We start from the raw sequence: 23796 nt of genomic DNA, 5'->3' as shown, positions 1-23796 counted from the left end.
GATAGACTAACCATTATAATTCGTTATATACAGGGGTTTCAAGGGCGTAACTTCTGGTAACGGAGGTGATACTTATTCCTTGTCACCTTCTTTAGAGGCTTTCGGTTGGATGATTGCTTGCAAAACGAAGGCACGACGATGCTGGTGCTTCGATAGAAGGATTCCGTCCTGCTGACGATGATGCAACTCTGCAGTGGGCAAGAAGAATCCCGCTATGGCTGCTACTTTGGCTTGTTATCTACGCGTCACCTACTCCGAGGTGCTAGTCCTAAACATGGCGTAAGCTCCTTAGGACGCCGTGTTTAGTACTAGCCCCTCGGGGATCAAAGTATTATATACAGTACACCCATTTCTATATTGTGTTGTGGACAAATTATTATATTTATAAACGATATCTTAGTGCGGCCTCTACTTTACATTTGCCATACGGTGTTTAGTACCAGGATTAATAGTCTGCTCTATTAATCCTGTTTAGTACTAGCGCCTCGGAGTAGGTGACGGCTAGATAACAAGACAGAGTAACACCCCGCTGCGTTTTGATATATATTTTTGGTCGTCAACCAACATATTTCATTGGAAGAAGGAGAACTCTGGATACGGACCTCGAAGCTTAGGACTAGGTAAACTGGACAGTGCCTGATTCCCGAACCGGCATGGCAGTGGAATTTTTAGTGTCACGCCTCTCGTCTTGTGTTCTCTCTTTATGTCACAAATGTTAGGGAGGTTGACCTCCCTGGAGAACAGTGCTCTAGACCGATTTGCTTCCAGAGTACAAAGAAGCTACGGTTGAAGAATCATACTTAGGAAAATTAGCTTTGGGATTGTAACAAAGATGTTCAGGGACTGAGAATGTATGGCGTCTGGTGGCCACGTGCACCGTGAAAATCGATAAACGAGGAAATATGCAGGCGATGTTAAGGTTGGAAGATACTCGTAATATAAATAAAGGTGGTGATAGGAATGTGATAAAGAAGAAATGAAAAATGAAACGGAGCGAGACACGGGTGTTTTGCCCCAAAGGATGGGCTCCAGAAAAGGCATTAACAGCATGTGATTCATGAGTTGTCGGTGGTTGGAGAAAATGGCTAGCAAACCGCTGACGAGGCAGATTCCTTCAGTCCTTCTTGTCTCTTGAATTTGCAAGCCTTCCAATCGCTTCATTCTCGCCGCCGCTTTGGTATTTGCTCTTCCAAGTGGTTATGACGCACATATGCAATCTAGTCAGTAGAAAATTCTTTTGAACATTGATTTCATAGTTACTCCCCTTTCTTGGAGAGTTTCGTAAATATGTGCTGGTTCTCTGCTTGGAGTCGAAAAATAGGGAGGTCCTGAAGTTACAAAAACGGGAAACGAAGCGACATGAACTGTCTTAGGTTTATGTTCAAGACACATGGCTGATGCATCATCAAAAATTCAAAATTTTTGGAATAGGCTGAGATTAAAGAGACAAGTGTGTGTCGCATACATACATACATACATACATACATAAATACATACATATATATATATACATACATATATACTCATCTATATATATACGTATATATAAACATGCATATCTGTATATATTGCATTTGTCATTAGCTTTTAACGTTCTTTGGAGTTCATAAACCTGAAAGTTTAGAACGTGAAATAAAATGAAAGGACGATATTTCACAGGTGAAGCCGAATGCCAAAAAAATCCGGGCCTGAAACGATTGGCGAAAAGATGAATGAATTTAAAACGGCGCATCGTAAAATCGGTAAGATCCAATAAATGTACGATTTTTGCAACGCACGTTTTCTGAAACAGCCGCTGACGCAAGCTAATCATTGTTCCCTAAAGTTGAAGGCCCATTCATCGCAGCTGTGGGAAATCAATTAACTTAGGGAAGGTATGAATTAACGAAGGAATTTGTGCACATTTTTACGTGGAACAAGAGTGAGAGGCAGCTAATTTAAATTTTAGAAACGTGCTTTCATAGAATCGATTTATTTTTGAAGGAAACAAGTAAAAAATGCGCCGAGGTTTCTTCGGCGCAATCGAGTTTTCTGTACAGCTTATAATCAAGGCCACCGAAATAGATCTGTCTTTCGGTGGTCTCGGTATAATGCTGTGCGAGCCGCGGCCGTGATACTTTAACCATGGGCCGATGGTGGCCCGTCCTATATCGTTGCCAGGTGCACGATTATGGGTAACTTTAGCCTTAAATAAAATAAAAGCTACAGAGGCTAGAGGGCTGCAATTTGGCATGTTTGTTGATTGGAAGGTGGATAATCAACTTACAAATTTGCAGCCCTCTAGCCTCAGTAGTTTTTAAGATCTGAGGGCGGACAGAAAAAGTGCGGACGGACAATCAAAGCCGGCACAACAGTTTTCTTTCACAAACAACTAAAATCTGAAATCAGAACAAACAGAAGAACGCAATCGTAGTCGGAACCATTTTACAGACAAGTACATACATTTTCAGCATTGCTTGTATGGCAAATCTCCCAGACCTCATTCCGTACAAATTCAAGGAAGGGTATGTGTAGTGTGCAGACACCTCCGCAGATGGCGTGATGACTGTTATAAGTTTTATTTTATCAAAGAAATATACAGAGTCTGGATTTCTATAAGTTACTGTAAAATAAGTGACGTTTTTCAGTTTAGTATAATATAAAGGCTACATTTTTTGGTTTCCTCTTCCACCGCTGATTCTTCCGAATTATACTGGCATTCAACCAGCCCTTCGTCCTCCATTCCTTCCACATGTTCAAACCATCTAAAAATACACTAATTTATCCTCAAAATACACTAATTTATTCTCAAAATACACTAATTTATTCTCAAAATACACTAATTTCTCCTGTCGCCTATGTTGACCTTTTTATCACTTCTAGGTGTCTCCAGTTTCTCACCCTTTCCGTTCTTAATATGGCACATCTAGCTGCAACTGCTTTCATTGCTTTTACTGTACCTCCGTTCGTATTCTCTTTCTTCCAACTTACTGTCCACTCTCTCCTAACAATTGATTCATAGTGCAACTGCGAGGATACCTTTTCACTGTCTATTTCCGCTTTAGCGCTGAATGGCCTTAGTTGCCCCAGTGCTTGGCATATGCCTAAAATCTATAAATCAGTCAATCAATCAATCAATATGGCACATAGACTCTACAAGCAATAACCTTATATTTCATTATACTTCACTTCTATGGACAATTTAATTCTCCCGTTGTTCATTACAAAAGCAATATGACCTCCGTTAATTTAGACTCATTCCATTTTGCCATCTACTATAGTTACATCAAGCGTTTAAAAATTCCATGATTTGATTTTGAACATTGTTGTCATCTCCCTTACCCAGTGCCACAAATAACTAACGATTAAATATAAGGTATTGATCGCATTGTCATCTTGAGCACCTACTTCCAATATTGGAATGGTTCCTAACCTGGGGGGCGTTAGCAATTTCCAGGGGTGGGGGGCGCAAGCCCTGGAAAAAAAAACTTATCTAATTACATTCATTATTCTCTTAACAAAAGTGAGCAACTAATATTTAGAGGTTTATGAAAAAATGCAAAAGTATGGTTTTATGACGTTAGTTTCCTATAGGCTACTACTCTAGTAAGACTCGTTGGGCTTAAGAATAAAAAAAAACCGTTCTCTTTCTCGTTATTTTTTTTCATTTTCCTTTAAATCTGGGAGGGAATTTTCCTCATACATGCAAGGGGACGTGGAGGGAAGGACCAACTATCAGAGGGGGGCGTGGTAATGAAAAGGTTAAGAATTACTGCAGTATACTGCATAATCTCAAAAACGAAAACATAAAAATGTTCAAACCATTTGATACGACTCCAAACCAGAATATGAGTATCAAATGATTGCCTTCATATTTTTACAAGCTCCACTTGTTATTAATTTAATTATTTGTTAGTGTCTCGAGCAGATCATCCTGTAAAATCGTTCCTTCCATATTATTGTCCACTTAAATAACGGCTAGTTATTACTGATGATTACATCCAGTACACTTAGTATCTTCGTCAAATGGTAATGCACACTTGATATCTACAACTTAATGGCAATTCTTCCGTAATTTTAGTGCATAACCCCTTTCCTTAGTGAGTAAAGTCTTCAAAGGACAAAACAATAAGGCTAAAGTCTTCGAGGGACCAAACAACAAGGCTAAAGTTTTCGAGGGACAAACATATAAAGGCTGTTACGAACCAGGCTTTCAATATAAAACACAGGATCTAGATGGAAATAATATTGGGGCTGCTCTGGCTAATCGACAGCTCCTTTTACACAAAGAGGAGGAATAACAAAAATACAGGGTTTGCTATAAAATAGGTTTATTAATATTAAAGTTAATAAAAATCTATACCAAAAAAAAAGGCCATAACAAAATAAACCAGGTCCGGGCCACGAAACACAAAAATAATAATATTACTTTATATTCAAAGAAGTACCAACACAGCAGTCGATACAAAAAAAAAGCCATCTCAGCGAAGTCCACCAACTAACGACAACAAGGCCGTATCATCGACGTCTGCTGCCGTCTCGCCAAAATACAAAGGACACGGGGCCACTGCGAGCCAAAACTGCCGACAGGGTCTCACCTGCGGCCAGCAAACAACCATCTTCGTTAAAATTTGCGCTGCTCTAGCCTGGGCCCCAAACACCGGCTGCCCAGAAACGTCCTCAAGTCCAGACTGCTGCTGGTACTCAGTTCTCTTCCCAAGAGAGCAACCTGTTCACTTCTGCTGCCCAGGGCCTGACTGAGGTTGGCGCCACGCCCGCTACAGACGTAAACACTCCTGTGAAAATAAGAGGAGGGGAGGATAGCCAAATGAGCAAGCTACCGTAACGCCCATAAAACAACCAAAGATCCTAATACCTTCCCTCTCGACAGAAAAAAAAAATTACAAAAAAATTTTTTTTTTTTTCAAAATAACCAACCTCCCTCCAATGTGGTAGAAACTCCGACAACAGAGCAGAGCCAATCCTGTCACGGTCGCCAATGTTACGAACGAACTTTGCCCTTAAGAAAAACACAGGATCTAGATGGAAATAATATTGGGGCTGCTCTGGCTAATCGACAGCTCGCACACACAAAGGAGGAGGAATAACAAAAATACAGGAGTTTGCTATAAAAATAGGTTTATTAATATTAAGTTGACAAATCTATACCAAAAAAAGGCCATAACAAAATGAGCCAGGTCGGGCCGAAACACAAAAATAAGCAATATTACTTTATCAAAAAGAAGTACCAGCAGCAGTCGATACAAAAAAAAAGCCATCTCAGTCCAACGCTAACGACAACAGGCCGTATTATCTCGACGTCCCTGCCGTCTCGCCAAAATACAAAGGACAGGGCCACTGCCGAGCCAAAACTGCCGACAGAGTCTCCACCTGCGGCAACAACCAACCATCTTCGTTGGTGCTGCTCTAGCCTGGGCCAAACACCCCGGCTGCCCAAAAACGTCCTCAAAGTCGAACTGCTGCTGGTACTCAAAGTTCTCTTCCCCAGAACAACCTGACCACTTCTGCTGCGAACCTGACTAGAGGTTGGCGCCCGCCAACACAGGCAATAAGCCTCCTGTGAAAATAAAAGGAGAGGAGGGAGGATTAGCCAAACAAACAAACTACCGTAACGCCCATAAAACAACCAAAGATCCTAATAAAGTCTTCAAGGGACAAACAACAAATGCTAAAGCCTTCGAGGGACAAACAACAAAGGCTAAAGTCTTCGAGGGACAAACAACAAAGGCTAAAGTCTTTAAGGGACAAACAACAAAGGCTAAAGTCTTCAAGGGGCAGACAACAAAGGCTAAAGTCTTCAAAGGACAAACAACAAAGGCTAAAGTCTTCGAGGGACAAACAACAAAGGCTAAAGTCTTCGAGGGACAAACAACAAAGACTAAAGTCTTCGAGGGACAAACAACAAAGCCTAAAGTCTTCAAGGGACAAACAACAAAGGCTAAAGTCTTCGAGGGACAAACAACAAAGGCTAAAGTCTTCGAGGGACAAACAACAAAGCCTAAAGTCTTCAAGGGACAAGCAACAAAGGCTAAAGTCTTCAAGGGACAAACAACAACGGCTAAAGTCTTCAAGGGACAAACAACAAATGCTAAAGCCTTCGAGGGACAAACAACAAAGGCTAAAGTCTTCGAGGGACAAACAACAAAGGCTAAAGTCTTTAAGGAACAAACAACAAAGGCTAAAGTCTTCAAGGGGCAGACAACAAAGGCTAAAGTCTTCAAAGGACAAACAACAACGGCTAAAGTCTTCGAGGGACAAACAACAAAGGCTAAAGTCTTCAAGAGACAAACAACAAAGCCTAAAGTCTTCAAGGGACAAACAACAAAGCCTAAAGTCTTCAAGGGACAAGCAACAAAGACTAAAGTCTTCAAGGGACAAACAACAACGGCTAAAGTCTTCAAAGAAACAACAAAAAGTCTAAAGTCTTCAAAGGACAAAACAGCAAAGCCTAGTGTCTTCAAAGGACAAGCAGCAAAACCTAAAAAAGTCTTAAAGGGACAAACAACAAAGGCTAAAGTCTTCAAGGGGCAGACGACAAATTCTAAAGTCTTCAAGGGACAAATGACAAAGGCTAAAGTCTTCAAGGGACAAACAACAAAGCCTAAAGTCTTCAAGGGACAAACAACAAAGGCTAAAGTCTTCAAGAGACAAACAGTAATTGCTACGTTGTTGCCCAGTTTATTTCTTCCAAAGCCGGACCTGTTTCAGCATTTAACTTTTGGCCTTCTTCAGGGCTGCACTAGATTTACAGCGGAACCGCTCCATTTCTTTTATCACTGATATAACTTTGATACTTAACGCACTGTTGAGTACAGGCATTTGAATCTAATCTGCAATACACGGATTCGTTCATATTTATTACGATTTTATTTTCTATACCGGTATGAAAGCTTCCACAAAGTCCCTTTTGTCATATTCCCTCCAACAAAATGTCGAAATAATTTTTCATGCCTTCAATGTAAAATCTTAAAAAATGTTTCGAGTTTTCTTCAGTTCCATTTCAGCGTAATGTTATGACAGTCAGTCCCCTAAAACCTTCTCCGGTTTTGAGTTTTCTGCAAAAAAATGTGTACCTTTGTCTCCCGTCCCACTTTTTCTGCCGCCTCAGATCTTAAAACTACAGGAGGCTAGAAGAGCTGCCGCAAATTGGTATGTTGATCATCACCCTTCAATTATCAAACATGCCAAATTGCAGCCCTTTAGCCTCAGCAGTTTTTATTTTATTCTAGGTTAAATTAAGCCATAATCGTGCTTCTGGCAACGAGATAGGATAGGCTACCACCTGGCCGTGGTTAAAGTCTCATGGGCCGCGGCTCATACAGATTCAATGAAACATTTTTGTATCAGAAGTGAACAGGCACTGTTTTACAGAAATACATATTGAAAAAACCTTCGAACGCTGATTGTGTTTGATACTGACCCATTGTAAGTATGGCATTCAGGTACGCAGTGACTATCTTTTGTTGTATCCTTTAACCATCTTTGACTTATCAGATTATGGAGAACTTCGGATGATAATAGTTCTTCGTTGACGCATTGTCTCGGAGTGAAAGAATACAGCGAAAATTTCCACCCCGTATCAGATTTCCATTAGTGCGTCTTGAATAACTTATTATGGAAGAAATATTCCCTCTCCCGCTTCGTTCCCGATAGAGCGCAAACCCTGCAGGGGTTAGTGCCGTCTGTGCACCCCTCGTGGTGCACTGTGAAGCAATCATGAGGTTCTTTGCGGCGTCCCTTAGCTATTGCAAGCCGCTCTCATTCCTTTTACTGTACCTCCGTTCATATTCTCTTTCTTCTATCTGACTTTCCACCCTCTCTAAAAAATTGTTTCCTAGTGCGGCTGCGAGGTCTTCCTCATGTCACACTTTTAAAATCTTTTGCTTTCAATTTCTCTTTCAGTGTCCTTGGTGCCCGTGGGGCTATGTTGGTCCTAGTACATTTTTTATTTCTCTTTCATGATTGATTTTTTGTTATTAGCATTTTGTTTAATCATAGTTGACGGAATTGAGTTTTTAAAAAAATGGGTAGTTTACGTGGATCTATGGCCTAAAAGGGCCAGTTTACACGAATCCTGTTTTCAGACATGGTTAAGTTTTATATATGAATATATTTTGCAAAAGATTTTGAATTTGCGAGAATTTTGTTTTTAAAAATGGGTAGTTTTCGCGACTTCGTTGTTTAAAAAATGACTAAGTTTATGCGAATTTAGTTTTTAAAAATAGGTAATTTTCACGGATTTCGTTTTTGAAATTACTTACTTTACGCGAGTATAGTTAAAAAAAAAACCAAAAACCTTAATTTTTGGAATATTCCAGGCAACCTCGTCGAATTATCTACACTAGAAGCCTCCTTAATGAATAATTATTCTCAGTATATTTTTTAATATAGAGTTATATAGTGCAAGTATCATAATATATAGTTATATAGTGCAAGTATCATAATACAGAGTTATATAGTACTAGTGTCATAATACAGTTATATATATAGTGCTAGTATCATAATATAGAATTATATAGTGCTAGTATCATAATACTGTTATATAGTGCTAGTATCATAATATAGAGTTACATAGTGCTAGTATCATAATACAGAGTTACATAGTACTAGTATCATAGCACAGTTATATAGTGCTAGTATCATAATATAAAATTATACAGTGCTAGTATCATAATAAAGAGTTATATAGTGCAAGTATCATAATATAGAGTTATATAGTGCTAGTATCATAATATAGAATTATATAGTGCTAGTACCATAATATAGAGCTATATAGTGCTAGTATCATAATATAGAGTCATATAGTTCTAGTACCATAACCGTGATACTTCTTCAGCGCCGGCTGAGGAGATGGGCCAATGGCTCAGAGTTAGCACAGGGTCGCCTCTATAAAGGGCTACTTCATTAGGGCCTTATGCTAAACCCATGCCTCTCTCGAGCATCTCCCAGAAAGGACGGGACTGACAGTGGGAGCCCAGACAATGGGTGGCCAGATGGATGAGTGCGATGCTATAATGCCCTCCTCGAAAATGTGATGAAAGGCCTATGGGACTGGGTTGAAGATAGGCTTATTGCCATATAGGCATGCATACACACACACATATATATATTAACTTTATCACCTACACAACTATCTGTGCATTAATACAATTCCTAACAGGACCTTACTGAAAGTGTATGGTACCTAGCGGAGATATTTATTCAATAGAAGCTCCAAGCTTTCCAGGACTAACAGGCCTCATTGTCAAGTATCCGTTACTTGACAATAAAGACTTTTTACTCAATTCTGTTACTGAAGAAGAAAAAAGGATAATTAGAATAGTTGAACGAATAGTCTACAAGATTAATGCAACTAAGGCTGCCATCATATTCAAAAAATTATTATTATTATTATTATTTCAGTAGATGAAACCTATTCACATGGTACAAGCACACCAAAGGGGCCATTGACTTGAAATTGAAGCTTCCAAAGAATGTTGGTTTCAGCCTACCACCGCAGACCCCACACTGCAGCAGTAACTGATCATGTTACAGAGCCAGTGATTTTTCATCGCCCTGGGGGAGACGCGAACCCGCAACATCTGAGTGGCATGCCACGACACTAACCACTGTACCAGCGGACCAGCTAAAAATTGGAGATTTTGAATAAGTGCTGCTTGGGATCGATTAGTGGCGACTCGTAGGAGTCACCCAAATTAACAAATTTGCGTCAAAAATTGGAAATTAAATTCCAAGCATAATTGTAACTGATCCACGAATGAGAGTCCTTCAGTATGAAATTATTAAGCCTTTCGTGACCGTTTTTCTTTTTTTTTCTTTTTTTTCTTCGAAAAGTCAGGTAATAGTAAAAACTAGATCATTTCCGAACCAGACAAGGTCAGTGGTTTGATGATTATGAATTCTCATGATTTATTGTTTTTAAATGGATTCAATAAATGATAACACTTAGAATAGGAAGTTTAAAGATTATAAAATTATATATATATATATATATATATATATATATATATATATATATATATATATATATATATGTATATATATGTATATATACACACAAAACACACAAACACACATACACATATATATGTATATACATGTATATATACATATATAAATATATACGTATATATATAATATACATATCTATATGTGTATGTACATATATGTATACGTATATATATTATATATATAGATACGTATATATGTACAATATATATATTATTTATAATTTATATATGTGTGTGTGTGTGTGTGTGTGTGTGTATAATGAGATGGAAAGAGAAAGAGCTGCCATAAGCCATATGCAGTGAATGCATAACTCCTGGATTCCTTAACATTTCTGGAGAAGTTTCCCACTGAAAACTTTTTTGATCGAACAGAGGCGCCATGGAATTGATTCGAACGATTCCAAATTGCTCCTCCTCACCAGGAGAGAGAGAGAGAGAGAGAGAGAGAGAGAGAGAGAGAGAGAGAGAGAGAGAGACGCCCACCACTCCTCTCCGAAATGGAGAAGAGTACTCCCAGGCTCATCTGCCTGGAAAGTCTTCTTCTCGTAAGCTAACTCAGTTCGCCATCTTGCTGACGTTCCCCGTAATTTGAATACAAAGAGCACATCATTTCAAAACTGGAGACCCCGTAGGCGGGTGGTGCCGTCAGTGCACCTCATGCGGTGCACTGTAGGCATTACTTTAGGTTCTTTGCAGCGTGCCCTCGGTCCCTAGCTGCAACCCTTTTCGTTCCTTTTACTGTACCTCCATTCATATTCTCTTTCTTCCATCTTACTTTCCACCTTCTCCTAACAATTGATTCATAGTGCAACTGCTTTGAGGTTTTCCTCCTGTTACACCTTTCAAACCTTTTACTGTCAGTTTCCGTGTCAGGGCTGAATGACCTCATAGGTCCCAGTGCTTGGGCCTTTGGCCTAGATTCTATATCCAGTTCAATTCAGTTCAATCCAGAATTAGAGATTAGGACAAGGACACGTTTGAATCGGGTACGTAGAGTCAAAAATAGTTCTTTTTCTGATTGTCTTACACTGGTCTTCGAGTGACAAGTATTTTAGAAATAAAAAATGACGGACAGTCTGTCACATAGTAATGATTCTGTTATTCCTAGGATGTGTTTCACCCAAAAAATGAAACACAAACGAGGGACATTGGTCTCGTGAGCCGTTCTTCCTCTTATTTTGAAGCATTCTTTGACTGCAGGTAACTTCGATTATTTTTTTAAGCATTCTTTGACCGCAAGTAACTTCCATTATATTTTGAAGCATTCTTTGACCGCAGATAACTTCCATTGTTTTTTTAAGCATCCTTTGACCGCAGGTAACTTCCATTATCTTTTTAAGCATCCTTTGACCGCAGGTAACTTCCATTATATTTTTAAGCATTCTTTGACCGCAGATAACTTCCATTGTTTTTTTAAGCATCCTTTGACCGCAAATAACTTTCAGTATATTTTTAAGCATTCTTTGACCGCAAGTAACTTCCATTATATTTTTAAGCATTCTTTCACCACAAATAGCTTCCATTATTTTTTTAAGCATTCTTTGACCACAAATAACTTCCATTATTTTTTTAAGCATTCTTTGACTGCAAATAACTTCCATTATTTTTTTAAGCATTCTTTGACTGCAAATAACTTCCATTATTTTTTTAAGCATATTTTGACCGCAAATGACTTCCATTATATTTTGAAGCATTCTTTGACCGCAAATTACTTCCATTATATGTTGAAACATTCTTTGGCTGCAAATAACTTTCATTATAATTTTAAGCATTCTTTGACCGAAAATAACTTCCATAATTTTTTGAAGCATTCTTTGACTGCAAATAACTTCCGTTATTATTTTAAGCATTCTTTGACCGTAAATAACTTCCATTATTTTTTAAAGCATTCTTTGACTGCAAATAGCTTCCATTATTTTTTTTAAAGAATTCTTTGACTGCAAATAGTTTCCATTATTTTTTAAAGCATTCTTTGACTGCAAATAGCTTCCATTATTTTTTAAAGCATTCTTTGACTGCAAATAGCTTTCATTATTTTTTTAACCATCCTTTGACCGCAAATAACGTCCATTATGTTTTTAAGCATTCTTTGACCACAAATAACTTCCATTATTTTTTTAAGCATTTTTTGACTGCAAATAACTTCCATTATTTTTTTAAAGCATTCTTTGACTGCAAATAGCCTCCATTATTTTTTAAAGCATTCTTTGACTGCAAATAGCTTCCATTATTTTTTTAACCATCCTTTGACCGCAAGTAACTTCCATTATGTTTTAAAGCATTCTTTGACCACAAATAACTTCCATTATTTTTTTAAGCATTCTTTGACTGTAAATAGCTTCCATTATTTTGTTAAAGCATTCTTTGACTGCAAATAGCTTCCATTATTTTTTTAAGCATTCTTTGACCGCAAATAACTTCCATTATTTTAGAAGGAGAGCACCGAATTATTTGGCACAGTAAGACCATTGCAGGGGCACGGAAGTTCTCTAAAATACCAGTTGTGCTCCTGCCCCTTTCATAGCAGCAAGAAACAACGAAAATGTTATCATGACCAACAAGAACTAATTCAGTGGTTCTCAACCAGGGGGGAATTCTCCCCCAAGGACGACTTTTCATAAGTTTCAGGGGTGGGGGGAGTTATGACCACAGATTGCTTGAGCTCAAACTGGCTCTAGGACCACACAAAACTCTGGGATTTCTCTCTGTTAGCTTGTGTGTTTGTGTTAGTATTTTGTTGCACATTATTTGGGATGCGCCTTTTGAGGCAGACAATTTGGGGAAGGGGGTGGGATGATATTCTGACATATGGTGAAAGGGTGCAAGGGCCAAAAAAAGGTTGAGAACCACTGAACTAATTAGTGGGTTATTCACTGTTTTCTTTATTTATCGTAAAGCTCTAATTAGTTTAGATTAAGCCGATTGTAGACTCAGGGAAAATGAGGCCTGGTGTGGACCTCTTGACTCTTGCGACCTCAAGCGACGATCTCGAGCTGAGTTCGCCTACAATGAAATTCTAACATTTCTGTGATTATTTTGATTCTGGTTACCACAATTTACAAAGACTTTAGGGAAAACGGCTGGATCAGTTTGGTGAAATTTCTGATAAATGAGCGAATGTGAACTTTAATTTCCAGAATTGATTAAGGCTTAATGTAGCGTAAATTTATATTTTCCTAGACGCCAGAAAGGACCGAGACACCACGAAATCAAATCAAACGTAAGAAATATAATAGTTTGATCAAACGATTACGTTGTATGATTGCAGTCAGCTAGAATAAGACTCATATGACGTGTGGAGAGAGAGGGAGAGCGAGGGTTGCTGCTGATATCAAGCTTTTAGAAACGGCTAGCCAAGTAAACACCAAATGACGGCTGAAGTCCAGCAGCAGGGATCGCCGGAAAAAGATCGGATTAGCGAGTTGAAATCTGGCACCAAAATGTGTCTAGTTCTGGAAGTCGGATTATCGTGGTGTTGCTTTAAGAACTTTCGCTAGAATAAGGTTACTTTCACGAATACAAAGCACACACACATTTTTCGTCGGCAGAATAAACTGTTGTTTTAATACTTGCTGCCTTTCCTGGATGCCCTGTACACACACACACACACACACACACACACACACACACATATATATATATATATATATATATATATATATATATATAGTATATATATGTATATATATACATACATATTTATACATATACGTATGTATATATACTATATATATGTATATATATGTATGTATGTGTGTATATATAATATATATATATATATATATATATATATATATATATATATATATATATATATAGTGTAAATGTTGATGGGAATTGATGAATTCCTGAATGACAAAACTTGCACAGAAAAAATGTCAAATATTCAATGTTTAGCAAAGACAAGGAGTTTTATATTTACAAGGTTTAGAAAACCCGAACGCAGCAAAAGCAAAACAAAACGAAACAAATGAAAGAAGCGCAGCGCAACGAAGGAACGGCGGGGGAAGCATAACCTGAAAAGTGTAGTTAATAGAAAGTCAGTCCTTTTAAAGGCCGCCATTATTATTTTTTTAAAGGGGGATAGAGGAAACATTATCTCCTGTTGGAAATGGTGCCGTTCCAGGCGGAAACACTCCGGTTAAGAAAGGTCTCCCGGTTAAAAGAGCTTCCGGAAAATCGTGCCATCCAGGGCCTGTGTCATTATGGTTCCCTAAATAAGGGCAAGTCCAGGAACGACCCGAACGCGTACTGGAATCAGCAGCAATTTCAGCAGAGGAGCGAAAAAAACAAGAAAGAAACCACGTAGGTTTAAAGAGTAAGGTTTTATCTGAAAGCGTTGTTTATCAGGTTTAAAGTGTAAGGTTTTATCTGAAAGCGTTGTTTATCAGGTTTAGAGAGTAAGGTTTGATCTAAACGCGTTGTTTATCGTTAGGTTTAAAGTAAGGTTTTATATAAAAACGTTATTTATCGTTAGGTTGAGAGTGTAAGGTTTTATCTAAAGCGTTGTTTATCATTAGGTTGAAAGAGTAAGGTGTTATGTAAAAGGGTTACTTATCATTAGGTTGAAAGAGTAAGGTTTTATCTAAAAACGTTATTTATCATTACATTTAAAGAGTAAGGTTTTATCTAAAATCGTTATTTATCATTAGGTTTAAAGAGTAAGGTTTTATCTAAAAACGTTATTTATCAGGTTTAAAGAGTAAGGTTTTATCTAAAAACGTTATTTATCATTAGGTTTAAAGAGTAGAGTTTTATCTAAAAGCGTTATTTATTATTAGGTTTAAACAGAAAGGCTCTATCTAAAAGCGTTATTTATCATTAGGTTTAAACAGAAAGGTTCTATCTAAAAGCGTTATTTATCATTAGGTTTCAAGAGTAAAGTTCTATATAAAAACATTATCATTAGGTTTAAAGAGCAAAGTTCTATCTAAAAACGTTATTCATCACATTATTGCTCTTTTGATGGGAGCGAAACGTGTCGATGGGTTTGATCCGTGTGTCATGTATTTGTTTAAGCTGCTGTTGTAGTCACACGAGAATTACAATATCGCACCCACCGTTATTTAAAAGTGAAAGCAAATGAAATCACTCTCTATGCCGCTAACATGCGATTCATGCAAATGATGATCACGTGACAACAGAAGCTTAATTGATTGTTGCATTTTCAGGGCTTTCAGGGCTGATGTTGCTATAGTTGAATTAGTTTTCTTTATTTGGACCTTCTCGTTTACCCTGTGGCCTGCATTGATACACATTCGTCTTGAGCGCCAGTTCTTCTCACGGTACATTTAGCTTCTGACGGTGCTTTTAGCTTCTAACGGTACTTTTAGCTTCTAACGGTACTTTTAGCTTCTAACGGTGCTTTTAGCTTCTAACGGTACTTTTAGCTTCTAACGGTGCTTTTAGCTTCTAACGGTACTTTTAGCTTCTAACGGTACTTTTAGCTTCTAACGGTACTTTTAGCTTCTAACGGTGCTTTTAGCTTCTGACGGTGCTTTTAGCTTCTAACGGTACTTTTAGCTTCTAACGGTACTTTTAGCTTCTAACGGTGCTTTTAGCTTCTAACGGTACTTTTAGCTTCTAACGGTGCTTTTAGCTTCTAACGGTGCACAGCTTCTAACGGTACTTTTAGCTTCTAACAGTACTTTAGCTCTCAGTACTGCTTCTAACGGTGCTTTTGCTTCTGACGGTGCTTTAGCTTCTAACGGTACTTTAGCTTCTAACGGTGCTTTTGGCTTCTGACAGTTAGCTTTTTAGCTTCTAACAGTGCAGCTTCTAACGGTGCTTTTAGCTGACGGTGCTTTTTAGCTTCTAACGTGTGCTTCTAACGGTACTTTTAGCTTCTAACGGTACTTTGCTTCTAACGGTGCACAGCTTCTAACGGTGCTTTTAGCTTCTAACGGTGCTTTTAGCTTCTAAAAGTACTTTGAGTTTGCGGCGAAAAAGCACACTTATACGAGGGGAGAATTTGCGAACACGGCTTTCACGGACGTGGGGGAAGAGGAAAAAGGAATAACGGTGCAGACGTGCTTATTGTGACTTCCATTTTTGCAGCTTCAATGTTTTCTCTCTCTCTCTCTCTCTCTCTCTCTCTCAGGGAAAGGAAATAGAAAATGCGTGTTTCAAGTACCTCTTTACCATAAGGTCTCTCTCTCTCTCTCTCTCTTAGGAAAAGGAGATATAAAGTGCGTGCATGTGTTAAGTACCTCTTTACCATAAGGTCTCTCTCTCTCTCTCTCTCTCTCCCTCTCTCTCTCTCTCTCACGTTATCTATTGCAGTTTTTACCCACGTCATTTCCGCGGTATTGGCACTTCGTGTATTGAAAACAAATTTTATTACATAGAATATTTTTAGAGATATTCCCTCCCGTTTTTGCCTCGCCTCTTCAAATTTAAATGGACTTTTTTGAAAATATACTTGCGAAGCATTTTTCAGTTCGCATATGAAAACTGTTTACCTACGTACTTTTCGTTATCAAGTATCAGTAGCGATTCGTGCACTTTATGAAGGCAGAACATCCACCTGCTGCTAATTCATTAGCCATGCATGAAAAATTGAATCATTCATGTATGGTTATGAAATAAAGGTGCGTCTGTGTGTATGTGCGTGTGAAGTAAATATATAATTATCGCATCTCCAAGCCTCGCTTTGTATGTATCTTGTGCCTCGGATTTTTTTTTTTCCAAGGCATCTAATTACTATTTGAGTTATGCAGAAGTATTGTAATTAGAGCTATACAACATTCCTGTTGCATGCTGCCTTTTCTGCGACTCTTCAGAGAGGCTGACTTGTATGGGTTTCAGTGACGTCAGGAGTTGTTCCATGTTGAATGCCACCCCGATGGTTTATTGCATCAGTAAATAACTTGCATAGATGCAATAACAAAAAAAAGAGCAGCTCTTTCGTTGTATTCCAGATTTATATAAGATTTAGGATGATTCATTTCCCATTTCCGTTTTTTCAACAGTGATTATTATAATTGCAAATATAGTCCAAAGAAGTCCTTTTGACTATGTCCTGTAAATTTGAAACCCATATAGAACCTTTCATATCATTCAAAGCGCCTGTTCATTCAGTCTCTCATATCACACGAGATAATTATCCATAGTCTACTGAAGTGTCATACTTATAATTATTATTACTATTATTATTATTATTATTATTATTATTATTATTATTATTATTATTATTATTATTGTTAGCTGGTTCGCCGGTATAGTGGTTAGTGTCGGGGCGTGCCACTCAGATGTCACTGGGGGTTCGCGTCTCCCCCAGGCCGATGAAAAATCACTGGCTCTGTAGCATGATCAGTTACTGCTGCAGTGTGGGGTCTGCGGCGGGAGGTTGAAACCAACATTCTTTGCAAGCTTGAATTTCAAGTCAGTGGCCCCTTTGGTGTGGTTGTCTTATGTGAATAGGTTTCATCTACTGAAATAATAATAATAATAATAATAATAATGATATTATTATTATTATTATTAAAATGGAGAACATGTAGAATATAAACGTCAAATCGAGCAAGATCTTTTATTCCACATTTTGTGCCATAAGACAAACTCTTCCAGTGGAGGGTGAAGGTATGAATTACTATTTGCTCGAGAATTAGTTTACTGTTTTGATTAATCTAAATTTGTGTAGCGGTTGTGCTTCCAGCATAAATACATTGTCAATGCATACACACACACATATAAATATATATATAGATGTATATATATATTATATATATATATATATATATATATATATATATATATATATATATATATATATATATATATATATACTTAGCTTGATGATGAATAATATTGCCAAGACCAGGAAGAACATTCTTTATTACACAAGCTTGCGAGGTATAAAACCTCATCATCAGGCTGAAAAACCGACAAAGTTAGAATCAATGAAATTACAATAAAATAAATTGTCATAATAAATCTTCAGCAAAAATACTAACCAAATATATAAAACGAACAGTATTACAAACTAAAAGGGTGAGACGCAAAAAAAAAACGAAAAATTAAAAACAGAACACAAACTTAAAAATATAAAAAAATATAAGGTGAAATGTAAACAAATTACCAATCACAAACTAAAATTTTCAACGACCAAATTGTGTACCTGCTACGAAATTACACGATAGCTAGTTGAATACCAGACGAGTTGTTGTTCAATTCGGGTTTCATCCTTTCAATAAACAGCGACTCTGAAATCAAAGGTCAGTCTGTTTGAACAAAAGACAGTACCCGAAAATCCAGGTCAGTGATAGGATGGTCGGTGCTAAACTGTGTTCCCTAATGGCAGAAAAGGGTGGTTTGGAAAGAGGAAACCTAGTTCTAATAGAAAGACTTCTGTGTTCCAAAATTCTGTGTCTGAGCCAGCGGGAACTGGATCATGAAAGCTACAAATGTCGCTTAATATCAAATTCACGCTACCCCGGGAATATCTCCGATGGAGAATTATCACCGAAGGGGAATTTATAAGTGATAAATGGATTGGTGCTGTCGGGTCGCGATCCCACGACACAGCACAGACCCAGCAACTTCAGTCGACATTACCACTGAGCTATCGAGAGAGGTATAAGTTAATCCCGAGTTTTCTGTACTTATTTTACCCGTCGCGAGCGGGGAAATTGTACTTAGCCTCGGCATTAACCCACCTCCGCCATGGTAGGTCATTGGTACGTTTGGAACACGAAGCTGTTATTATGAGTTTTTTTTTTATCACACCGTGATTTATATACAATCATGAAGCTACAAATGTCGCTTAATATCAAATTCACGCTACCTCGGGAATTTCTCCGTGCTGTGTCGTAGGATCGCGACCCGACAGTATCAGTCCATTTATCACTTATAAATTCTCCTTCGGTGATAATTCTCCATCGGAGATATTCCCGAGGTAGCGTGAATTTGATATTAAGCGAAATTTGTAGCTTCATGATTGTATAAATCACGGTGTGATAAAAAAACTCATATATATATATATATATATATATATATATATATATATATATATATATATATATATATATATATATATATATATATATATATAACTCATTTGCCAGAAGTGACACAACTTAAAAAATGTGTTTTGAGTTATTGATACCAGCATATATATATACTCGTGTATATATATATATATATATATATATATATATATATATATATATATATATATATATATATATATATATATATATATATATATATATATATATATATATATGTATATGTATATATATATATACATATATATGTATGTATGTATGTATGTATGTATGTATGTATGTATGCATGTATATGGACACATGTATGAGTATATAAAATTAATGTACGCAGAAGGATGAGAGCAACGTACATACAGTTACGTAATACAGTGTCCTGTATTTATTTAACGATTAAAAACAGCTATGATCTTTCCATTACAATGTTGATCATAGATATTACGCCATAGCAAACCTTGCTGCTCGTTTTCCATTGCAAATTAATTGCAGCGCACAGCTTTGATGCTTTGCACCGCTCGCAAAATTTTTTTTTTTTTATTGCCTTGATTACAGTCTATAAATAAAAGGGCGTTTTGTAGCAGTTTATTATTCCTTGCTAGACTGAAATCGAGAAAAGACTTTTGCTTAGGTCAATCTTTAAATGAAAGCGGTTTTATTCTTCCTTGCCTCGCGAGATACCAAAGCATTACCGGACCAGCATGTCCGCACGGGAAACGGTTGCGTGGACGGATTTCATTCTGGGTAGAAACTCACGAACTTGATACACTGCAATGGACTGCATGGTGTTATAAATGAAAAACTGATATCATTGTGATTTATTGTCGGATCCCATTCAGATAGCTGCCACCCGGGCGCTCCATCAATTGAGTCAATTCCACTTTATCCTTGGAATATTTTACGCGAACCATTTTTTGTTGGGTCCGTAATAGCCTTCTCATTCAGTCGATGATGAATTTGATTTACAGATAGCTTTTGTCATGCAAGCAGCATCCGGGTAGTTGTTTAAGAAATGGTATATGTTGACTGTTCGATATGATATATAGGCTCTTACAGCGGAATTGCTAAAAGACTCGAAGATATGCCACTGAAAAAAATTAATATCGTAAAAGCACTTATTTCCGGTGGAAGATGAGAAATGCAAATTCCACAGCTAATGTTTCTTAGCTGGGTTATTGCAGCGTAATCAGAATTTCATGAATCATTCTCTCAATAACAAGAATTTCCTGTTCCGTGTTGAGTCCATGAACTCCAACTATATAGACTCGTTTAATAAATTGAAATCACTTTTATTACCGCTTTTGTTTGGAAAACGAAAAGAGATGATGGAATTTGGACCAAATTGTTTATGGAGATGGGAGGGGGAACTGAAAGAATGATTCAGCGCCACGGTCCATTTTGAAGCAACCCGCGTCGTTGAAATAGGAGAGCGCTATTCCGCAGCAAAGTGTTGCCTTTCTCTTGAGGGAAGAAGCTAAATGAAGCAGGCTCTGTCGTGGGATTCGACTCACTGTTCTTATTGTTTGAGTAGAGTACTGGGATAATTGATTGGTTTATTTCTCGGGGGTCTTCAAAGCTCGCTGGCTTTTTTTTTTTTTTTTTTTTTCTGTAAAAGAAAACTATAGTGCTGGTTTTGTCTGTCCGTCCGCACTTTTTTCTGTCCGCACTTTTTCTGTCCGCTCGCAGATCTTAAAACCTACTGAGACTAGAGGGCTGCAAATTGGTATGTTGATCATTCGCCCTCCAATCATCAAACATACCAAATTGCAGCCATCTAGCCTCAGTAGTTTTTGTTTTAATTAAGGTTAAAGTTAGCAATCATCGTGCTTCTGGCAACGATATAGGATAGGCCAGCACCGACCCATGGTTAAAGTTTCATGGGCCGCGGCTTATACAGCATTATACCGAGATCATCGAAAGATAGATCTGTTTTCGGTGGCCTTAATTATACGCTGTAGCGGCTGTACAGAAAACTCAATTGCGCCGAAGAAACTTCGGCGCATTTTTTACTTACTGCTTTTGTTAGCGGATAACATTTTCTTTTACATCTCCGTTCTTGGTTGAATTTGTGCTTCTTTCAAAACGTCTAGTGGTAATTTTCGTTATTTTCACAGAATTTTGATTTCTGTGTTTTCAGTTCGTCAGAAAGTCAGAGATACTCAGAGAAACTATACATGAAAATGATACTTATTCCTAACCAACATTTTTGGAAGAATGAGATACTGGTTGTTATATACAGACATGAAACTCCGTACTCCATCCAGATAACAGTACAGATAAAATTGCGAGTCGTTATTCTATGTGTACAAAAGAAGGACATCCATTTTTACTACTTGGGGCTTGACGCCTACACATTATTGCTGTTACCCGTCGTAAGATCATTGTAGATACAAAGTTAAAACCAGTCAGATCACATCGAATCTCCTGACGACGCGGCGTATGACGTCGATGTGGTCAGTGGGAACTATTTAGAGGACCGGTGGTGACACCGGCGGCAGCTTCAAAAGGGAAGTTGTCGGCCCCCGAACTACGTACTCCCTCTGAAGCTCCACAAAGGCTTTCTGCCCAGCCGCAGCAATCCTCTCCCTCTTGGCAGACGCGAAAATCTCGTTACAGAACTCTAAAACTTGTAGACGAACGCTAAAATCTTTTGGCGAACGCAGAAATCTTTTGACGAACGCTAAAATCTTTTGACGAACGCTAAAATCTTTTGGCGAACGCAGAAATCTGTTGACGAAAGCTGAAATCTTTTGACGAACGCTAAAATCTTTTGACGAACTCAGAAATCTTTTGACGAACGCAGAAATCTTTTGACGGACTCTAAAACTTTGTAGACGGACGCCAAAATCTTTTGACGGACGCAGAAATCTGTTGACGAACGCAGAAATCTGTTGACGGACTCTAAAATCTTGTTGGCGAACTCTAAAATCTTTTAGAACACTCCAAAATCTTGCTAGCGAATTGTAATATTGTATAAAGAACTCTAAAATCTTCATAGCAAACTTTCAAATCTTGTTGGTGAACGCGAAGACCTTTTGGAGAACGCTAAAATCTTGTTGGCGAACTCTAAGATCTTTTTTGTCAGTGCTAGAATCTTAATGGTGAATTGAAAAAAACCTCTTCACCAGATTCATATTGTATGACCAATCACGAGGCAACATGATCCAGGCACCAGTTATGATAAGGAGAATACGCTCCTTGGCGAGTGGCCTTTCAAATAAGAAAAAAATAAAGAAAATCGCCGTCTACAGAGATTTGTCCGTATTGTTTCATTTATGGTTTATAAAATTTACTGCGAAGAAGTTTGAGGACATTGTGATAGCATGTAGTACATTTGTTTGGGTTACGTCTGATCTATTGTTCACCTTTTTCTTCCTGCATATTTTTTTTATATACAACTTACACATATGCCCCGTAGGGTGTCAGTGCCGTCAGTGCACCTCGGGCGGTGCACTGTAGGCATTACTTAAGGTTCTTTGCAGCGTGCCTTCGGCTCATAGCTGCAGCCCCTTTCGTTTCTTTTACTGTACCTCGTTTCGTGTTCTCTTTCTTCCATCTTACTTTCCACCCTCTCCTAACAATGGATTCATAGTGCAACTGCTTTGAGGTTTTCCTCCTGTTGCACCTTTCAAACCTTTTACTGTCAATTTCCGTTTCAGGGCTGAATGACCTCATAGGTCCCAGTGCTTGGCCTTTGGCTTAAATTCTACTGTATATTCAATTTCCGTTTCAGGGCTGAATGACCTCATAGGTCCCAGTGCTTGGCCTTTGGCCTAAATCCTACTGTATATTCAGTTCAATTCAACTTACACATATGAACAGCAATATAGCACCGAGATTAAAAAGAACACTAAGAGAAGGAAAAATAATAGAAGTATTAAAATATTCTCTCTCTGTCCACAGATTTTGGCACTAGGGAACTGTCAACAACAACGCCATAGTAACTCCTTAGTACAAAGACGCTGGGATTAGAATATTTCGTTACTGCTTTCGTCAACTTACCAGCGTTCACAAATGACTGGCAGTCTCACAACATAAGGTAAGTGTTACGTAAAAGATTTAATGATTTCAGAATGTGTCTATAAAGAGTACATAATATGTTTTGTGACCATCTGCTTTGTTTTCTCTTCACATCACAGCCGATAAGAAGATGTCATGAGATTTAAGGAAAAAAATTCGTATTTTGTTTTTAGTTTTCTGCAAAAGAAAACTATTATAGAGATGGCTATTTGTCTGTCCGTCCTTACTTTTTCTGCCCGCCCTCAGATCTTAAAACTCCTGAGGAGGCTAGAGGGCTGCAAATTGGTATGTTGATTATCCACCCTCCAATCGTCAAGCATACCAAATTGCAGCCCTCTAGCCTCAGTAGTTTTTATTTTATTTAATGTTGAAGTTACCCATAATCGTGCGCCTGGCAACGATATAGGACAGGCAACCACCGGGCCGTGGTTAAAGTTCCATGGGCTACGGGTAACACAGCATCATACCGAGACCACCGAAAGATAGATCTATTTTCCGGGGCCTTGATTATACACTGTACAGAAAACTCAATTGCGCCGAAGAAACTTCGGCGCATTATTTACTTGTTTTGGTTTGTGTCTGCGAAAACGGTACGGTAACTGAATAACGGATCTTATGACGCAAAATTACAGATATAGGTCAGAAAGGCCGGAAGCATCGAAATAAAAAAAAAAGAAAAAAGAAACGTAAAGAAAGGTCTGAAAAGAGGACAGGAATGGAAAAAGAATGCCGAGAGCTGACAAGGAATGGAAGCAGAAGGGGAC

The 23796-nt window shown here is 37.9% G+C and overlaps 1 protein-coding gene across 2 annotated transcripts in view; it reads left to right on the top strand.

The window, feature by feature from the left end:
* LOC136847251 (monocarboxylate transporter 12-like) overlaps positions 1-23796 on the top strand; it is a 578535-nt gene that overhangs the window by 96582 nt on the left and 458157 nt on the right. For both annotated transcript variants that reach the window (XM_067118753.1, XM_067118754.1), the window contains exon 2: positions 22916-23051. The gene's annotated coding sequence lies outside the window, so the exon portion shown is untranslated. The remainder of the gene's footprint in view (positions 1-22915; positions 23052-23796) is intronic.

The sequence above is a fragment of the Macrobrachium rosenbergii genome, chromosome 16 (genome assembly GCF_040412425.1).
Source record: "Macrobrachium rosenbergii isolate ZJJX-2024 chromosome 16, ASM4041242v1, whole genome shotgun sequence".
NCBI lineage: Eukaryota > Metazoa > Arthropoda > Malacostraca > Decapoda > Palaemonidae > Macrobrachium > Macrobrachium rosenbergii.
Note: the sequence above shows the minus strand (reverse complement) of the source record. Positions and strands in the feature narration are given on the sequence as shown.